We start from the raw sequence: 18,382 nt of genomic DNA, 5'->3' as shown, positions 1-18,382 counted from the left end.
ATGTATAAAAGAGACATCACCGGATGGCAAGCATGTAAGAATATGATGTTAGTAGGGGTGTCAGGGACATAGGTTTTAATAATCAAAGTGTAAAACACAGGGTGAAATATAAGCCTGCCAGAAGCACTTCTAATTCACACGTTTAAAAGTATGCTTTTAATGCCTCCCTAAATGTGCCCAACCAAAAATAATTCCAGAAATATGCAAAAAGAAATGTGATGACACCACTCTTGGCACCTACTACTCATAAACCTAGATTCTGCGGCACCGACCTTGATATCTAAGATCACATGGTTTGTGCTGTGGTATGTACTTCACCATTTACCTATAAAGTAACAAGGTTCCATCAACACGTTTCAGGGTCACTCTACTCTTTGGAAGGAAATGTAAAAACAAAACTCATGCAACTAATGCACAGTGGCAAGGAAAGCACGCTACAACCCCCCCCCCCAACATATGCACATGAAGATTCTGTATCACTCCATGTGTTTTCCGAGTCCTGAGTACTTCCCGGGAGATTAGCAGCTTTAAGTGTGAGGCAAGCCTGATCTAAATAATGAGTTCTAGGCCAGTTTGGGCCACAGAGTAAGAGTCTTTCTCAAAAATATCCTCCAAAGCAATAAATGCATACATGCAAGAAAAAGTGTGGGGGGTTTAAGAATGCTGAAAATGCTCACCAAAGATATAGCTAAAACTAAATACGCATCTAGTGGGTGAAGGTGTGTCGTCACATACCTGTATACTAGCCAAGACTCTCACAGGATACCTACAAAAGCAAGGCAACACTAGATTACACAATACTTCATCTGCCTGGATATTGACAATAAGAGGGTCCGCTCTATGCCACTTACCAGGCTATTGATAATCTCTGCTACTGGTATTTTCAGTTATCAGGGAACTTGCTTAAAGAGGATATGAAAAACAAAAGCCATGAAAACACCTTTCAGATTACAGCCTTACAGGGCACATGCCCATTTCCTTGCCCATAAATGTTTAACTCTACATACACTGCAGACAAATTCAAGCTCTGCAATATTTTCGGGAAAGGTACTGGACTTGGAGTTCCATAGCAACAGCAAAGTTGTATATAACCAATCCCCTGACAATAAAGTTCAATGTGAAGCTTTCCTCTCATTTGAAAAAGTGTGCAATCACAGTCAGACAGCATTACAACAGCTGAGGGCTTCAACATTTCTTCCCTGAGCAGTGGCAACAAAAGCATGGTACCAAGTAAAAAGGTACATCAGCACTTGGTATGTATATACAGAGTACTTACCTGGATCCCAGCTGCGTTCTACTTGGCATTCATTATCTTACTCTGATGTCTTGGCCTGGCTCTAAAAATAACATATTTTGGAAAATATACGTTGTATAAACCTCGTTTTACCAATACACCTGAAAATTCCCAAGGGGACTGCATCATTTCAAGACCCATTTGTACTATCTGGAAATCTATAGACCCACTGTAACAAAACCTTGAGGGAGATTTCTTAATACCCTGAGGGAATAGTACCCGAAATTCCACTGTAAACATTACAGTTATAGGCACTAGAAAGTTATTTTGGTACCCACTTAAGCCTGTACCACTGTAAATATTAAATACACACCATCAGTCCTCAAAGTTAAAAAGCTGATGCTTAGTGAGAAACGTTAAAGGAGATATTATCTGAACCGCATAAACTCCAAAAGTGGGGAGTTTCCTCTTTTGAAAATAAATAAAATGGCTTCCAAAATATTCATTCAAGGAGCATTTTCAAATAAGTGTCAATGAATGAATCTAATACCATCTTTCACCTGTTCATTAATAAAGGCCAAAGAGAACACCTATACAAACATGACGACACCAGATTAGGGACACATTCTGATCTAGCAGGATACTGAAGGAGTGATGATGAACATGCAGTATAGCTCCACCATCACTTATCGGGTCAGTATCAGGATTCAATGAACGATCCTTTCTGGATTAGCCTGTTCTCTTGAAGAGGAAAAATCACATGCAAAACTATGTTTTAGAGCTTTCCGTATTGCCCAGGCGTGGGCTCTTGATTCCTATGGTAACTTAAAGGGAAACTTATACAATTACAGAGCCCTCGATGTCCTGCAGACAAGGGAGGAGCATGTCCTCAAGTTCCTTGCCACAGGAACACACTTATGTAGCACCAGCCTTAACTTTCAGATGGAACAGTCCATGGACAAAGGGAAAACTGATGGTATCTACACCATAAATCTGAAGAGGACCTGGGAGAAGCTGCTGCTTGCAGCTCTGGGTATTGCTGTATGTAATTGAGAACCTTGCTGATGTCACCATCATCTCCTCCAGAGACACTGGCCAGCAAGCTGTGCTGAAGTTTCCTGCTGTCGCCACTGGAACCACTCAAATTGCTGGCCGCTTCATGCTTTGGGCCTTCCCTAACCAGATCCAAGCAGCCTTCAGAGTCCCACAGCCTCTAATGGTGGCTGATCTCAGAACTGACCCCTTGTCCCTCAGAGGCATCTTATGTCAACCTGCCCACCACTGCTCCGTGTAACAGACTCTCCTCTGCACTACACCCATTGCCATCCCGTGCCACAACAAAGCTCACTCCGTGGGTCTGATGTGGTGGATGCTGGCCCGGAAAGTACTCTGCCACGTGGAGCTGTCTATCTTCCGTGGACACCCATCGTAGGTTATACCTGATCTTTGCTTTTACGGATACCCAGAGAAGACTGAGAAGGAGGAACAGGATGCTGCTGAAAAGATTGTAACCAAGGAGGAATTTCAGGGCTCTTGAGGTCAATGCTGCTCATCCAGAGGTGGCAGACTAGTCTGAGAGTGTGCAGGTGCCCTTTGTATCCATCCAACAGTTCCCAGCTGCGGACTTGAGTGCCCAGCCAGTCAATGAGGACTGGTCAGCAGCATCCACATCATAGGCCACTGAGTGGGTTGGAGTCACTGAGTGACCCTGAGCTTCTCCGCAGAAACCTGAGCAAAGAGGGGAAAGGTGGAAGGTAAATAAAGCTCCTAAAGCTCAAAATGAAACCAAACCCTGTATTTTAGAATATAACTGGGACACCAAGGTATTAGTTTGTCTACACTGTTAAGGGAGAATTCAATTCTATCTTAATTCTTAGATTAATTCTAGGTCAGCAGCACTGTCCAGAGTGAGCACTTGTTTTTACTGGGCACCAATGGAACATTCACAGATGACGGATCCTGGGCTAGCAGTGCCATAGTAATGATAATGGATTAGTATCAAATCAAATTCATCCTATTTCAATATAAATGTATTATTAAAATAAACTCATGACTATTAGCACTGCTAAGACTGTCCATCCTTCTTTTCCTTTCCTTCCTTCCTTCCTTCCTTCCTTCCTTCCTTCCTTCCTTCCTTCCTTCCTTCCTTCCTTCCTTCCGAGGCTGAATGGGGTCAATCTTTATTACTAGTATTTTGATAGATTATTTTAAAATTGATTTTTATTAATTATTTTTACTAGCCCTATTATAGTTTTCCATCCCTCTTCTCCTCTCAATCCATATCCCCAACCTCCCCTCTTCCTCCACCCCCCCTCAATCCACTCCTTCTTTCTATTCAAAAAAGGGCAGGCCTCCCATGTATATCAGGGGCATCTCTGGGATGATCTAGAAACCCAGTGCAATGGAAACTCCCAGGAATCTATGAAAGCAACCACAGCTAACACCACTGGCAAAGGGAGATATGGAGCCTGAAGCAGTCATCTCCTGTAGCCAGGCAAGACTTCCCTGGAGAGATTCGGACCCTAACTCATAACCTTTGACCTACAATTTACCCTCCCTACAAGATACACTGGGGTAAAAAATATGCTGGCCCAGAAATTATGGGAATGGCCAACCAATGACTGGTCCAACTTGAGACCCATGCTACAAGAGGGAGCTCACCCACGACACTGTCCATCATTTCTTAAGAATCTACAGTGAGTACAAACGTTAGGGACACCATTATTACTTATTTATACATATGGAGATCAGCTGTACCCTGTTAGGGTTTTATCCCACATGAGCACTCACCTGCATGTAAGAAATGTTCTACTTGAACACCTTTTGTAGCTCACTGAGATGTGCTGGCCTCCCTCTGAAAGCCATATGCAACACTGACTAAATGTGTCAGTGTCGTTTCAGTAGCTACTGCAGATGAAATAGTCGAGCCTGGGCTATGCTGACTTTCTCACTTACTTGGCTGTTAGCATATTTCTTTGTTGGGTCACTGTGTTCTCTCAAATAGAAGTTGAAAAACAGATCCTGAAAAATGCGTCTCAGGGTACAATTCGTTCTACTAACATACCTGTGCATTCCCTTGACCATGATGAGAGCTAAAGGGCACTTAAATACCATCTGAATGTTTTAATTAACTTAAGGTTAACATTTAATTCTTTTCAGAAGAATCCGTCCTTTCTTGATTGGATAGCTGTAAAATATATCATAGGTTCACTGCTAGCTTAGAGTTCCACGAAAATGATAATTAAGTACCATAAAATCACGCAGTCTTCCTAGGTGAGGCAAGTTTTCTCTACACCTTGAAAGCATGAACCCATTGTCTCTTGAATTTTTATGGATGCAAACAGTTTTCCCCTGAGCTTCAGGAACAAAGTCCTGTTAACTACATGCTCATCACCGTTACTTTTTTCTATAGAGGATGACCAGGTGTCTTTTGCCATGATCCAGACTCACATTAGTGCTTAGCTGAACACCAACCACTGTGTTGTTAACTACCCAGGTTGTACCCATCATATCTTGGCAGGTACCTGAGAAACAAATTGTGGAAAAATACATTTAGTATGTGTCTTAGGGTTTTTATTGCTCTGAAGAGACATCATGACCACAACTCTAATAAAGAAAACATTTAATTGGGGTGGCTGACTTACAGTTTCTGAGGGTCAGTCCATTACCATCATGATGGGGAACATGGCAGCCTGCAGGTAGACATGGCGGTGGAGAAATAGCTTACACCCTTACATCTTGTAGGCAACAGGAAGTTGATTGAGACACTGGTCAGTGTCCTAATCACGGGAGACCTCAAAGCCCACCTTCACAGTGACACACTACCTCCAGCAAGGCCACACCTACTCCAACAAAGCCACACCTCCTAGTAGTGTACTCTGTATGAGATTATGGGGGCCAACTGTATTCAAAATACCACAGTATACTTTGGGTTTAACCAGTATACTGATAAAGTTTCTTGTTTTTTTGTTTCATTTTGTGAGATATAAAAATGAGTTATGAACTCTGATGTGAAAGCCTAGGAAATTTTTTTCTCTGTAAGATATTTGCTAAAGTTCCATGGTCAATATTGTTGTGATCGGTGGTAAATCCATTACTTAAGCATATATGAGTATCACTAAGAATATGGGAATTATCATAACCTCTAAATATATAAATTATACAATCTCATGCTTACTGATATTGTTAGTGACAAGCTATTTTCTTAGTTAAAGGTTATACATTGAACATAAAGATGACCTGATAGTCTCACAAACACCTTTTGTCAACATCATTTCAAAATATGTGGGGCCTCTAATGCTTTAATGTCAGCATCACATTGCAGTGCATTAGGAAATAATGGGGTAGCTGCCTAAAACAAAAAGAGGCAGCATTATTTGGGGAATCCCATTTATTCTTACCTAGAAATTATAAAGGTTCGTCAGTATGTATTGGAGTAGTTTTTTAGTAAATTTCTTTGGTAGCAAGATTCCATTTATGACTGCTGTTAGGTTCACTGTGACCTCATAAGTGTTAGAAACTTAGAAATCTATTTGAAATGTGTATGCAAGACACATCTTCTTTACCAAAGGTAAAAATATAATAGTTACATCGATTATCACTAAACACTCAAAACTCTCTGTATACTTCAAAACTTCAAAAGCCATAAATATTGCTATTGACCTCATGTTCTCTTCATTATCTACTTGTAGAAAACAGAGTGTCCACTTGAAAAATTCACATTATTTAATTTTTGGTTCCCTGTCAAGGTGTTTGTTCACTTCACCATCATTTCCATACTAAAGCCCGTGAAAACAATATAATGGCAACCATAATTAGGGACACATCTTTCATAGGGCACCTGAAAATCTCACGGGCATTAATATGGTTTATGTTATTTCTTATAGGATTAGCTTTAAAGTTTAACATACTTTAAGGTTTACCAGGAGTTCTTACTTAGAAGCAAAACATGAAAAATATTTTGGTCAAAATGGTGCTTTGTGACAAGCAAGTCTTTTATCATATCACCTCGAGAAGCCCATATCTAACAGAGTTAGGATGCATCTTATATGAAGAACAACAAATTATCCAGAAAAATATTGTTTGGGACTCATCATCTCTTACCTGGGCAATTAAAAATATATTAATACTAATATTACTAGATACCTATAATACCTTAGTTGGATACCTACCATCCTCATGGTCACCATCTCTTACCTCAGGCCTTGGAAAATATCTTGCTCATGACGATGGTGAGGGCCATCATCATCTCTTTATTGTTTACCTGAAAAAAAAATCCATCATGTCTAGAAGTTAAATGAACAGTAAATCTTTTTACCAAATTGCTGAAAATACCACAGTTATCTTGTGGTTACCTTCACCACAACCCCTGAAATATCACAAAATAACATATGCACTTACAAGCTAAAATATATCATCAAATTCAACTGGTCTATCTAAGAAATCTCAATCTTAATATTGTAGCTTGGACTACCGTCATCACTTACCTGTATATCCACAAAATAGCATGGTTACTTCTAGAGTTAGGGCAATTGTTATTTCGTAGTTGTAAATTTCAATTCACACTTCATACCTAAGTAGCAATATTTTACTTTCTTACCTAGCTATTTACAGAATCCAGGCCAATATTACCATGGGTAAGGACACTATCATCTAATCTAATTCCTTCATAATATATTGGTCACTGCAATAATGAAGACACAATTTTCTTTTACCCAAATACATGCCAAATTCTATTGTCTCTAAATCTCTTAGAGTCATTCAAGGTTCTTCATGCTCTGACTTCTGGGCCCTCAACAGCTCCGGCCAGCCCTCACCTCTCCTTTCATCTTTGATAAGGGGAACATTCTAAGCAGTTAAACTTCCTTAAATTCTTGTTGGGTCTCTTGGTTCCAGGAAATAGAATGATGAAACAAGACCTTATTATCTAATGAGGTCTGAATATTGCTATATCCCTGGGAAAACTCAGGGTTCAGTGCCCCTGAAATTGGTCATAGTCAGAATAGGTACACTATGGAAGGTGATGAAAGCCACATAGGAGAACTTTCTTTTAAGAGAGTCAATTACTAAGCATTTATCAGAATATGGAAGTAATAAATAAGGTCATAGAAGTACTATTAAATAATGACAACTTAATTTTTGCTTTTCACATGAATGTAGTGTGATTTGCATAGATTAAGATGTGTCCATTTACTCTGTATACTTTCAAATACACAATTTTTCAAAATTGTTACACTTATGATTGCTGTGAAGAGACACCATGACCATGGCAACTCTTATAAAAGAAACTATTTAAATGGGATAGCTTACAGTTTCAGAGATTTAATCCATTATTGTCATGGCAGGAAGCATGGTGGCATGCAGGTAGACATGGTCCTGGAGAGGTAGCTGAGAGTTCTACATCTGGATCAGTAGGCATCAGGAGCAGAGAGAGAAAGAGAGACACTGGGCTTGGCTTGAGCTTCTGAAACCCTAAAGGCTATCCCAGTGACATATATGCATGTGCATTGTGGCGGGCAAAGGTTAATACTGGATGTCTTCCTCAGCCACACTGCCTTATATTTTGAGCTAGCCCACTGTTCTTGGAACACACCGATTCAACTAGACTGGCTGGCCAACAAACCCTAGGAACCATTCCATGTCTGCCTCCCAGCTCAAGGATTATAGGTGTGCACTCCAATGCTCCGTTCTCACCTGGATGCTAAGGTTTGAACTCAGATCGCAGGGCATGCACAGCAAACACGTCACCATCTCATCCCCTTGCCAGCCCCTAACCCCAACTGTATTTTTTGTGTGCCATGCATGATAAAGAGATCAAGATATAAGGATAGTAATATTTATCAAATAAGAAATTACATAATTTTTTAATAAAAATACAATTTAGATAGAAATGTAACAGATAAATTCACAAAGATAAAAAGAATCACTTATCTGAGAGGAAATGGGGTCCTTTAATAGCAATTACGCTACCTTGCCTTGCTAGTTGGGTTGGGTCAAGTTTCAATAGTTTAAGAGGTCAGCTTACTATGTTGAGGTAATATGCACAATTCCACTTTTCTTCCCCGAGACTGGCAATTTGGTTGAGGTTCCAAGAAACATTAGGAGTTCAGGGTTAGGCTAGGCAGTGGTGGCACACGCCTTTAATCCCAGCACTCAGAAGGCAGAGGCAGGTGGATCTCTGTGAGTTTGAGGCCAGGTCTACAGAGTGAGTTCCAGGACAGCCAGGGTTGTTATATAGAGAAATCCTGTCTTGGGGAAAAAAGAGTTGAGGGTTAGTCCCCAAGCGGTTAGTGCATGATTGCTGGAGGGTGGGGTATTTTACTTCTTTATTTGGGTCTTTTTTTGGTCTTCACATTCTTCCTTGACAGATCGACAAGGTCAAACCATTGACAAAGGGTGAAGATGTCCTTTCCTCTGTAGCTGCTTCAGAAGTGAGAGGAGCTGCTGGAGTCTTAGAGTCAGGGCCCTGCTTAGCATTTCTGATCTGTTTTAGGGCTGCAGGGTTACTAAGCACAATGGACTTGATCAGGATTTAGAGGCAGGAGGGAAGTATTTTGTTGAGGGAAGGGTCTGGTTACTGCGGGAGCCTGAAGGCCTGATTGTGAAACAACCTGAAAATCAACAGGTCCTTGGTGGCAGGAGATGGTGGAGGTGCTAATGGCTGAGATTTCTGAGACAATACCATCTGGAGCTTAATGGATTTTGTGTAGAAGATATAAATCATAAAAATGGTAAAATGGTAAACAGGAGCCAAAGACGGAGCAAAATTTAAAGCAAGGGGCTAGAGGAGCAAAACACATCTAAATGCATCCTGAAAATCTTCTTAGAAGCTCTGCCAGACAGTACATATATAAATTTATGTTTTCTAGAATTTTGACGTATTTCCTCTACTTTTCTTGAACTATTGACCCAGAAACAATAGGTTTCTTTAAGGCACATAAGCATGTGCCTCCTGCTTCTGCAGTAGGAATACCTAGTGTCCTTTGTTCTAGAGGATTATTTCTGTCAGGGAGCTGAGGCTTTGTTGCTATGCCTCTACAGCAGCTACCGTGGCCTTAAAGGTAGACTGCAGAATGAGACAGGTATCTCTGATATTTCTTGTGTGTATAGCTCTCATTTGGTTAAAGGTGTCCTCTAATAATGGATGAGCCCAAAGTCGCCTCTTCCTCCACTGGGTTATTAGCTGGTAACACTTCAAAGTGGGAGATACAAAGCATCCTTAGGATTTTACTTTTGTTATGTTTGAGGTGAAGCTATGAAAACAATAGTGCTTTCTTTATAACAGAGCCTAGATTGTAGAAAGCCTCAAGAGATGGGGACTCTTTGAATCTACTTCCTCCTGTAGCAGACAATCTGTGCATCAGGATGGCAACCACCACTGTACAGCAGCTCTGTTGCTTAGTCTGGAGGGCTGGGTCTAAGTTGGAGCCATATAGAAAGGAGTATCTAGTCATTTTGTGGCTAATTCTGGTATTTGCTTCCAGGATCCAAATACATTGGCGGTCTTTCACCAATTGACTAGAATGAAAAGTTCCAGTATTGAGCTCTTTTTGCCCAAAGCCAGGATATAATCATTTGTACACAAAAATTGGCCAATAGTGGAATGATTGGGAGGGGCCTGACAGAATGGGTCTGGAAAGGGCAAAGTTAAAGGGAACACTGAGGTCTCACTTGGTTGTATGTAGAACCCCAGGTACTTTTATTTATCAGAATGTCAATGTCCTCGCTTACCACTAAGTGATTATCTTTGGTGCTATTTAAAGGCAAAAGGAATGAGTTTGGGCTTTACTTATGTTGATAACATTGGGTTTTGACTACAGGTTTACAAAAGCTGTATAGAAAGCATAACCATCCTGATCCTCACATAGCTCCCATCTAGAGGCAATAACATTGGGCAACCAATAAGAAAAATTCGCTTGTTTAAGATTGTATCCCTGACCTAGTATAGCCAACGCAATCCTGTATAATAAAGCAACTTCTGGAGGCATAACACTCTCTGACTTCAAACTCTACTACAGAGATACAGTACTGATAACAGCCTGGTATTGTCATAAAAATAGACAGGAGGACCAATGGAACCAAATTGAAGACCCAGATATCAATCTACACACCTATGAACACCTGATTTTTGACAAAGAAGCAAAAAATATAAAATGGAAAAATGGAGAGCATATTCAACAAATGGTGCTGGCATAACTGGATGCCATCATGTAAAAGAATGAAAATAGATCGATATCTATTGCCATGCACAAAACTCAAGTACAAATGAATCAAAGGCCTTAAAATAAAACCAACCACACTGAACCTCATAGAAGAGAAAGTGGGAAGCAAAGCATATGGTTAACAAGACAAAACGACAGCCTACAGAATGGGAAAATATCTTTACTAACCCTACATTGGACAGAGGGCTGATCTTCAAAATATACAAAGAATCAAGAAATTGGTCATCAAAAAAACAAATAATCCAGTAAAAAATGGGGTACATACTTAAGCAGAGAACTCTCAACAAATGAATTTAAAATGGCTTTCAGCCACTTAAGGAAATGCTCAACATCCTTAGACCTCAGAGAAATACAAATCAAAACAACTCTGAGATTCCATCTTATACCTGTAAGAATGGCCAAGATAAAAAAAAAAACACTAATGAGAACATATGCTGGAGAGGTTGTAGGGTAAAGGAAACATTTCTGCAAAGCTGGTGGGAATGCAAGCTGGTACAACCCCTTTGGATGTCAGTGTGGTGATTTCTCAGAAAATTAGGAAACAACCTTCCTCAAGACCCGGCAATACCACTTTTGGGTATATACCCAACATATGCTCAATCTTACCACAAGGACCTGTGCTCAACTATGTTCACAGCAGCTATGTTTGTCATAGCCAGAACCTGGAAACAACCTAAATGCCCCTCTACCAAAGAGTGGATAAGGAAAATGTGGTACATTTACAGAATAAAGTACTACACAGCAGAAAAAACAAATGACATCTTGAAATTTGTGGGGAAATGGATGGAACTAAAAAACATCATATTGAGTGAAGTAACCCAGACCCAAAAAGACATAAGTGGCTTTTAGACATAAAGCAAAGAAAAACCAGCGTACATACAAATCATAATCCCAAAGAACTTTAGCAACAAAGAAGATCCTAAGAGAGACATACATGGATCTAATCTACATGGGAAGTAGAAAAAGACAAGATCTCCTGAGTAAATTGGGAGCCTGGGGACCATGGGCGAGGGTAGAAGGGGAGGGGAGAGGAAGAAAGGGGAGCGGAAAAAATATATATAGCTGAATAAAAATAATAAAAAAGATTGTGTCCCATATCTTTACAGGATGGGAACCAAATACACCATTTCTGATCAAGCTCTGGGCCCTATCTATGTTTTACCTTTAAGGTATATTTTGTCACTGGGACCTTCCGGGCTAACGTCTCCTCCTATTGTAGCACATCTAACTATGGAAGAGGAAGTATAAGAGAATCCTGAGGACTGACTAGAGATGCTAACAGATCTTCCATGGCTAGGGAAGAGATTTAGATGGCCACCTCATCTACAAACATCTTTGTGTGTGTAGTCAACAGTCAGAAACATTAGACAAAGCTCCTTCTCTGTTGATGGGTGGAATGGAAGGGGGAGAAACATTTGGAAACATAAAGGACTCCCAGAGGGCAGTGCAACAGGAGAGTCACAGCTGTTTGGAAAGAGGAATTATCTTCCAGTAAGACTGTATTTTAGAGCAAGCAACAGCAAAGGAGTTGATTCCTTCAGACAGAAGTATATTGGTAAAAAGACAATGAATGTGTTACCAGCACAGAATCACCACTACCTTTGACTTTCTGTATACAGTTAGAAACAAGGTTATAAGTCACGTAAGTGATGGCCTTGGTTCAGGAAGAGTCTCTGAAATGACCATGAAGAAACATATTTAAGATGAAAAATGCAAAATTTTGTCTTATAGGACATCAAGAGAAGAAGGAAAAAGGAAGGAAGAAGAAGAAAGAATGGGGGAGTAGGAAGAGGAAAATGAAGAAGAGGAAAAAGAGGAGGAAGAAGAGAAGGAAGAGAAGGGGAAGGAGGAGGCAGAGGAGGAGGAGAAGAAAGAAGAAAGAAAGAAAAAGAAGAAGAAGAAGAAGAAGAAGAAGAAGAAGAAGAAGAAGAAGAAGAAGAAGAAGAAGAAGAAGAAGAAGAAGAAGAAGAAGAAATAGCTTTCAAGTAAAAGGACCGTGGTCTCTCATTGGGATTTGGAGGTGTCTGTGGGTAGATTTCACCTGCATGTCGCAGGAAGAGATGATAAAGATTTCCAAGAGATTCACAGAAATAGGTTCTTTGTACTTCCAGGCTGGAATAGTCTTAATTCTGGGCAGATAAATCCAAGGTGACTTCTGTTCAATCTGGACAGCATCAAGTGGCCTTTTCTCCTGTTGGGACAGTTTTAAAACAGACACAGTCCCTTAGTTCCCAGTGATATTCTGAAGTAGCTAATGAGTCTCTGGCCCTAGTATGAGGACTATCTGGAGGAAGAGCCTGAAGTAAAGGATTTCAAAGGGGTTGATGGAGTTTGAAGTCTTGGGGGTGATGCAAGATCCCAAAAGTAGAAGGCTGTTAAATCTCAAGATGAGCTTAAGGAGATTACACCTTTCATCTTTCCAGACGAATGTGCCAGGCTGCATGGAGCTAATTTTGAGAGCAACACACACTCTGTGAGCAATATTGGTAACGGAAGCCAAGCTATTGCCAGACTATAGGGATTAGAGAGCCCAAAGTGGGGAGTAAGGTATTCTATAACAAGAACAGTAACCTCTGAGGCTCCCTCCTTTTTTGCTTTGAGGAATGCCTCTCCTCACTCTATGAATAAATATCCATTAGAGTTAGTAAATATATATTTTTAAAGATTTCTTTTCCTTTTTATTCATGCACATGTATGTGTATCTAGGGAAGTATATACTTTTGTGAAGCCAAAAGAGGTCGGTGGATCCCCTGGAGCTGGACTTCTAGGCAGTTACAAGTTGCCTGAAATGAGTGCTTAGAATCCAACGCAGGTTCTCTGGAAAAGCAGTAGGTTTTTTGATCCACTGAGCCGTCTCTCCTGCCCTATATCTAGTGGTGTTTCTATACGGCGTCTGGGGTCACTGGCTCAGGCTCCAAGCAGTTAGGCTCCGATTCCTTCAGAGTGGGGAATTATTTTTGGCCCCGAGTTCTTTGTTAGCCTTTTAGTCACTACAGTTATTTCTGGCAGGGTTTTTGATCCTCTGAAGATAGTTTATAGCGTATAATTTGTACAAGACATATATTTGAGTTATTAATGGGAAGGGGAAATGCAATCTTCAAAGTAACATCCTATTGTATTCTTGACTGCTTTATTGGACAAGAACCAAGTCTCATAAGACTGCTATCAGGACTAAGTAGAAAAACATCTGTAAAGCCCATCTGCCGGCCAGTAGCTCCACAGGTCTTTCATCCTTCTGCCAAGGCCATTTCTACAATTTTACCTTTGCATTTAATTGGAGTCATGCCGTGTCATTACTAATTTTTTGCAAGAAAAATGCATACTAGAAAGACTGTAATTTGTAAGGCTGATTTTTTTTTAACTCTTGGGATCATAGTACCTATTGCCTCTAGAAAGCAAACAATACTGTTCACAGATCAGATGGAATCTAAAGTTAAGAGCGGGGCTTCAAAGTTTGTTGTTACTGCATCTTAGAAGAAAACCTGGGATCCAGATTGATAACCCAGATTGGTAAAAGGAAGAGGGATTGGAGCACAGTACTGGTCAGGATGGGGAAAGGACAATTTTTAAAATTTTCTTTTCACCTTTCCTGTAGCAGTCATAGAATCTATAGAAAAGGTTAAACAAAAACCATGAAATATATCTATGTAGATTGCTCTGAGATTGATTATCAGAACTAAATAAAGCCTTTTCCCGGGAAAGAGTACTTTCCCCTGGTGTCAGTATGAGGGCTCTGTTGCTCTTAGAATACTAGTGAATCATGCACTAATCTGTTGGCTTTGTGGGTCCAGGCCTTATGAAGGAGGAGGACGGAGAAAAGCGCTGTTTTTGTACTACTGCCGCGGGTAAAGAGCTGGACATAGTGATGATAGCTACAAACCTGAAGCAGGATGAGAAAACAAGTTGAAGGCCAGTCTGGGAAATTCAGGGAGACCTGTCTCAAAAGAAGAGCATAAAAAGGAGCCTGGGTGGCTGGGTGTGACAGTCTAAGCCTTTAATCCCAGCAAGCAGGAGATAGGGGCAGGCAGATCTCTGTGAGTTTGGGGCTAGACAGGTCTACAGAGGCAATTTCGGTCAGTTAGGGCTACATGGTGAGACTTTGTCTCAAAAGTGGGGGATGGATTTTGAAGCTCAATGACAAGATATTTGCCTAAGTATATACAATATCCTAGGTCCAAGGATTGGCCCCACAAGAAAAAGGGAAAGAAAAAGAGATAATAAATTAGAAAGCTGAGAAGGGCAACATCATTATGATCCTAGTATAGCCTTAGATGGAGGCCATGGGTGCTAGTTTCTCAGGTTATAGCAGGTTTCATAACCCTAACTCTAACCTAAAAAATGTTGGACCAAACATTTTTTCCAAAATACTAATTTCATTGATTGCTTGGGAATTTCATACCATGTACCAAATAACACTCACTTCCCAGTCCTCCCAGGTCTGCCCCCTACCCTTGTGACTTCCGCCCCACCCCCAAAAGGAGAAAAAAATGAAAAATAAAAATGAGTCCAATTGTGTTGCCCATATAATCCCTGGAGCATGGTCAAACTCCCGTGGCCAGTCCCTTAAAGAAAGCTGAGTCCTCCCCAACCCACATCCCTGCCAGAAGCTGTCAACTGTGAGAGCTACACTTCAGCATCCTTATCACAACTCTTAAGAGTTCTCTTTGATGCCTTCCTGTCTAGATTGTTAACTTGTCGGGGTGGAGGTGGGGGTGGGAGTTGGCACAGAATCCTTCCTTGTCCCTCTCTCTCAATTGTGTGTTCACAGTCATTAATGCCACTGTGAAAGTAGCTTTCTTGCCTTTTACAGTCAGCAGGAGCATGACTCATAGACTTCCGCACGGTCTCTGGTGACTGCATGAACCATGGACACCATCATCATCCTTAGCAGCAGCACAGGCCAAGGTCACCAACATGGTTCCAGGTACTACACAGGACACTGTGATGTTTTAAGTAGGTATGGTCCCCATAGACTCATGTGTCTGAACGCATTGCCCATAGGGGTTAGTACTATTCGAAGATGTGTCTTGTGGAGTAGATATGGCCTTATTGGAGGAAGTGAGTCACCGTGTAGGCCCACTTTGAAGTCTTATAAACTCACGTCTGGCCAGTGGGACAGACTCCTTCTGCTGCATGCAGATCAAGATATAGAATTCTCAGTTTCTTCTCCAGCACCATGTCTGCCAGCATGTCTCCTACCATGATGCTAATGTACTAAAGCTCTGAACTCTAAACCAGCCCCACTTAAATGTTTTTCTTTCTAAGAGTTGCTGTGGTCATGGTGTCTCTTCACAGCAACAGAAATCCTAACTAAGACAGACACTGACACAAATATGGTTCCTGGTGGTGGCCCAGCCCACAGGTATCAACACAGCTTCGGGCAGCAGCAGCATAGACCACAGACATCCACAAGGCCTTCAGTGGTAACACAGCCCACAGACAACACCATGGCTTCAGATAGCAGCACGGATCACCACCATCTACATGGCCTTTGGTAGTAACACAGGCCACAGACATCACTATGACTTCAGATAGTAGCACAGACCACCACCATCTGCATGGCCTTTGGTAGTAACACAGGCCACAGACATCACCATGGCTTCAGATAGCAGCACGGACCACCACCATCTGCATGGCCTTTGGTAGTAACACAGGCCACAGACATCAACACGGGGCCCTGGCTCCAGTATCATAGACCCAGACATAGCCCTCAGCAGCAGCACAAGCATGAACATCAACATGGCCCCCGATGGAACCCTGGACCATTAATATGGCCTCCTGCAGCAGCTCAGATGATGGATGTCCACCTGGTCTCCAGAGGTAGCACAGGCCTCAGACATCCACATGGCTTCAGAGAAAGCCCAGATCAGGGACATGATCCTCCGGCTTCAACACATCATACTGCAGTGGATGACAGGCATCAACACAGCCTCCTGAGTTAGCACAGAATCGTAGAGGTCTTTGAGGAGGCCCACTCCAGAGAATGAACAGTTCTTCACCTCAGATTTCCTGTTGTTGCTCAGAGCTAGGGCGACTGCACAGCTTGGAAGTGCGTTTTGGGGGGCTGAATCTGTGAAAGCTCCATTCTGCTGGACAACAGCATGTTGGGCCCCTTCAACAACAACCCGTTTCCCCTTCCCCCTTGGCTTCTCTCGCACTTGTCACTGCTAGTCCCATCTCTCTCCACTGTGCCCTCCCTACTCTGTTCTTCCATCTTTCCCCCTCTACGTCACATATATGTTTGTCATGATGGCGCTGGAAACTGCAGTGTGTCAGACAGTACATTTTTTACTCAGACAACTTTACGTGTAAATATTCACTGCAATGAGTCATTGGTCTAGTTCAAGGTTTCTGGTTTCTGAAGCACCATAAATGGTGGACCATTGTTGAGACTTGTCTCAGACATCCCGCTGTTGCCCGGAGTCGGGGTGATGTTGTGGCTAGGCAGGGTGTCTGGCGGAACACCCTGTCAGAGCTGCTGCCTGCTACTCACCTCCCTGTCTTTGATGTCTACCATCCGAGGCTCACTGGGCTTGACTTTTGTGCTTGGAGCCTGGAGGCCGGGCCACCGCCTGGCAATCTCTATCTCCTAACAGGGCAAGCAGCTTGAGCTGCAGCAGCCAGTGTGACTATATGTTGGGGGCCAGCTGGCTGGCCTGGGACTGACCCTATTCAGTAATGCCATCTGGTTCTGCAGGACCAGCTCCTCCATGCGCTCCAGTAGCTCATAGATGGGAGTCTATGTTGAGGTGGAGGTGGACCAGGCCCAGATGGCAGCTGAGTTGGGCAGCCTGGGCCTTCCAGTCCAGAGTCCCCAGACAATATTTTTGAAAAAATCGTTTGGTGTAGAAAACTAACTACCCCGTGTTTCACAGTATATTCCTGGTCTTTCTATAAGCACGCAAAAATAAATAAATAAATAAATAAATAAATAAATAAATAAACCCAACCAACCAAAAAACCTTGCCATCATGATGACAACTATAAATGTCTCTGAAACCAAATGTTCTCATGGGGAAATATATACCCAGTTAAGATCTGTGGATTATAGTGTTAGGTAGTTAGTCGCTTATTACCTGTAATCTCAGTCTTTGGGAGGCTAAGAAAGGGAATCAAAGAAGGTTTGGGGCAAGCCTGGGATATATAGTAAACTCTATAATATTCTATGCTATAGAATGAGATCCTATCTCAAAGAAAGAAAGAGGGCAGATAGTCAATATGACTTTCTCTTCCTCTTACCTAGCTTGTGCTGTTCTCTCAAAATCTATGAACACTGTTCCTGACCTTAGTTTTGAGTCTGCTTGTAAATTCTTTTGTTCACAAGACTAGGAACTTCCAAGTGGGAACCCCCAATTACCAGTAACAACAGGAAAAAATAAAAATAATGATACTGTTTTGATTTTTCAAACCACCTAAATTCAAGACTGTAATAGGTGTGAATTGGCATTCACAGAACACCTGCAGAGATTCCCATTCTTTTGTGTCCTAGCACAATAAACCGGGCTGGAATACATGGATGGTTATAGAAATAGAAATAGTTCATTAAGAAATAAAAGAGAACTTCAGGGGTAGAAGTGAACTAGTAAGCTGGGAAGACAGACACTCAAAAGTCTTGTGACTCATGAGTTTTGATCCTTCCTCGATTCTATAGCTCCTGCCCTGTCCTGGAGACCTTTCAGGCTTTTCTCACGCATACTCTGTGCTGTCACAAACAGTCCATGGCCAGAGATGCTTCCAATTTTCTGCCAATTGTCTTCTTTTATATAGGAATACTGATATCATTTTCTCTACACCCCTACTCTCCTGCCTCAGGACCACTAACAGGGACTTAGGGACTGGTCTTGACAAAACTGAAGCAGGCACTTACACGGTACTTGTACTAAAAAGCATTGACTCACTTGGCCCACGACAAGTAAACGTGGTACGA

At 41.7% G+C, this 18,382-nt stretch overlaps 1 pseudogene; it reads left to right on the top strand.

Annotated features, from left to right (window-relative positions):
- The first annotated feature begins 1,891 nt into the window (after positions 1–1,891).
- On the top strand, positions 1,892–2,940 carry LOC130868639 (40S ribosomal protein SA-like; annotated as a pseudogene).
- Positions 2,941–18,382: the final 15,442 nt, after the last annotated feature.

The sequence above is a fragment of the Chionomys nivalis genome, chromosome X (assembly GCF_950005125.1).
Source record: "Chionomys nivalis chromosome X, mChiNiv1.1, whole genome shotgun sequence".
NCBI lineage: Eukaryota > Metazoa > Chordata > Mammalia > Rodentia > Cricetidae > Chionomys > Chionomys nivalis.
This window is presented reverse-complemented; position numbering and strand designations above follow the sequence as displayed.